Source organism: Mesocricetus auratus, unplaced genomic scaffold (assembly GCF_017639785.1).
Source record: "Mesocricetus auratus isolate SY011 unplaced genomic scaffold, BCM_Maur_2.0 Super-Scaffold_100010, whole genome shotgun sequence".
NCBI lineage: Eukaryota > Metazoa > Chordata > Mammalia > Rodentia > Cricetidae > Mesocricetus > Mesocricetus auratus.
In genome coordinates this window covers 50,739,310-50,742,411 of record NW_024429194.1, presented here as the reverse complement: position 1 = coordinate 50,742,411, position 3,102 = coordinate 50,739,310, and the positions used below count along the sequence as shown (strand labels likewise).

Genomic DNA, 3,102 nt, shown 5'->3' with positions numbered 1-3,102 from the left:
CCTCCAGTGTTAGACATCTTGAAACTCGAAAAGGGCACTGCAAAGCCTGGCAGTCATCAGCAAAAGTGTCACTCACCAGTTCTGGATCCCATGGCCGAATTTACACGCTCAAAGAGCCCTACCAGAGAGCCCCGAGCTTGGAGTTCTCATTCTGACCCCGCTGTCCCGAGGGAAGGAAACCACGCCCTGGTTTCAAAGAGTCGGATGCCTCTTTGACCCTCATCCTGTCTCCGAATGCTCGGGGGTCCTAAATCCAGAAGTGATGGCCCTCAGATTGCTCACCGCTCCCAAGTTTCACTTTCGGGGCTACCTGTCCACAACAGGGAGGGAGAAGGGAGGCAGAAAGGGACGGGAGAGGAGGGGGGAGGGAGGAGAGGGAGAATAGAGAATGGTAGCGGTGGGGTCGGCAGGCCTAAAGAATCTGGGTGGCTAATCTGACACTCCAGCTTTCTCAGAAACATGGTTCTGGAACGGGCCAGAGTCCCAAGGCCTTGAGCCGCGTGTTGCGGGAGACCAGACCTACTCCAGGGATACACATAGCTGGGTGCTCCAGACTGGGCATCTTTCTTGCCATCAAGCTCCTCAGCATCCTGCAACTTGAAAAACACTTTACAGAAGCCCTTCCCCACGCTGGTATTTCGACTCCACCAGACAATCAAGTTAGTCCCCTCTCTCACCTATTACCCTATTCCCATAAAGTCTGGGGAGGGGTTAGTTTAGAGAAAGGTGTGTTTGGCTTGAGGGGTTGGGAGCGAGCATACGGCCCTGACAGAGGAAGGCGGGGCGGGAAATTTAGGATATCTGTCTCTGTAACTCCCAAATACCAAACCGTGAGATTTTTTTTCTGAAAATTCAGAGGAGGCTGACAGGAGTACTCCCTCGTCCTTTAAACCTGGCAGTAAGGAAGCTGCCCGGGAAACCTGAAGTAAGGTTGGAAGTGCACAGAGTCTCCGCGTTTGGGCTCAGCCTCTTACCATAATAAAGTGTGGGTGGCTCAAAATGGTCTTTGCAGTTTTCGGTAGCGCCCTTGACCCACGAGTAACCTACACAAGAAAGGCGAAGTGGCTACTTAACTCACAGGTCGCAGCTCCCTTCTAGGATTCCGGGACAGCTGCTAGCGACACCCAGCGTGCCTGCCTCCTCCCTACCTTCTTTGGAGCCTGATCCCTAGTTTGAGCCCCAGCAACCACCTTCAGATCCTCGGGCTAGGCCCTGCCGCTGCAGAGAGCATCGTGGAGGTGTTGAGCCCGCGTGTAGTGACCTCAGCAGGGGCAGGAGAGAGCAGGTGAGACTCCCTGTGCCCTCCGTGTGTGTGCGCGGGATGCGGAAGTAGCCTGGCCTACGCAGGAAGCGAGTACAAGACCGGGAAAGGCGAAAGAAGCCTTTACTCTTTCCAGCACCCCTTCTTCATTTTGTAAGGTGTGTGACAGCTTTACTCCATCAACTCATTCCCCAGAAAATGGCCCATGGGCAAGGCTAGACTTTGCTTATTTGACCAACTCAGCAGCCTGCTCCCCGGTTCACCCTGAGGCCTCCAGGCAGCTGGCACTTTGGCGGAGCAGATGACTACTTTGACTCAATAGAGCGCACCCTGCACTATCCTGAATTCAGAGCTAACCTTTGCGGGAGCTTCGGCACTGTAGCACCCCCAAATGAGCTGGCGCCCCGACTTCTTACTAACATTCTTCTGCTTTGAAGCTAATAAGAACCCTAGTCTTTCGCCCTAAATGACTTGGTTTTGGATACTCCCATCCAAGAGAAGGGATGAGGGACAGGGACAGCGGTGAGCCTCATCCGATCACTTGAGACCTTAACTTCCAGGGTCTCAGTTTTAACTTTCCGAAGCCCGGAAACAGGGCAACCGGAGTTGAGATGATGTGTGCGGACTACCCAAGGATCCCAGACACGGAAGAGGGGCTCTGCATGCTGGTCATGATCAGCTCTTTTTTAGCTTGGCCCTGACTTTATGGCAATTTAAGAAAAGCCTGCGAACGTGAGGCAGGGAGACTTGTAATCTTAGACCTCACCACCTTCCCACCAGTTCTGACTCCAGCTTCCCTTAATATTAGAAGACAAGCGGTGGACACCGCTTGGCCACCTTTTACAGAGCCAGAGCTGGTGCTTCTGGTGTTATTTACAGCTAATTACTTGTGCTGGGAAATGCTGATTACTGGGAGGCTTCTGAGGGACATGGGGGGACCACATAGTTTCTAAGCTCACCCTTGAAGGCAAGGTGCTAGGGAGGCAGCTGTGTCTATAGTACCTGAGTCTGGAGCAGAGGAGGGAAGGCAGTGCCCAGATGGCTGTTCATTTCCGGTTGTTGCAGAACGAGGACACAAAAGAACAGGCATATCTAAGTGTTAGTAGTCGAGGAGGGGATTGCCTATGTTCAGATGCAGGATACAGTGTGTTTTTTCCTGCACACTCCTACATGCATGCATACATATGGTGGAAGGTAGTCTTGGTTGCACAGATTTTAAGCCTTGTTTTAAGTATTTTATGCCATCTAATCCCTTCCCATTCTATTTCTCAAGCCGTTTGTTTCCAGGAGCTTTATGTAACCTCAGTACAAACTGGAGCACCAAGATCTGCAGGCTTTACCTCAAGAATATCAGCATCGGAAGCCCTTCCCCTGACCCCCAAGGGCTTCAGGGAGTATCTGGAAGCTTTCAGGGTGTGACTGCTGTCTTAAGACAGCATTGAAGAGGAGCAATGGCAAGGAGTAGGGGGATGGCCTAAAGTAAAGTACTATGATGGGTGTGTATGAAATGCAGTGATGAAATCCACTATTCTGTATGCTAACTAAACATTTTAATAAAGGAAGAAAAACAACACGAGTCCAGGGTCAAGTGGAAAGCAATAAACTAAACTGTAAATCCCCTGTGCCCAGTGTGGTGGTGTACCTGCACTGACTCCCTGGTCACTACTCTGTCACACACAAAAGTAGCCTCTCTATAAACACCAGTCTGTCCCTCCATGGGAACAGACCAGCAGCTGCAGGGTAGGTGCTCTCCATGCCACAGCACCGAAGCCACTTGAGAGAGGATGTAAAGGCAGAGGTTTTCACACTGGGAAGTAAGCCTAGAGATCATCTGGTCCACC

At 51.5% G+C, this 3,102-nt stretch overlaps 1 long non-coding RNA gene across 1 annotated transcript; it reads left to right on the top strand.

Annotated features, from left to right (window-relative positions):
* Positions 1–422: 422 nt before the first annotated feature.
* Positions 423–2,832, top strand: LOC121142823. The gene is made up of 2 exons (XR_005879929.1): positions 423–1,285; positions 2,535–2,832. It is a non-coding gene; the product is annotated as an uncharacterized LOC121142823 (long non-coding RNA).
* Positions 2,833–3,102: the final 270 nt, after the last annotated feature.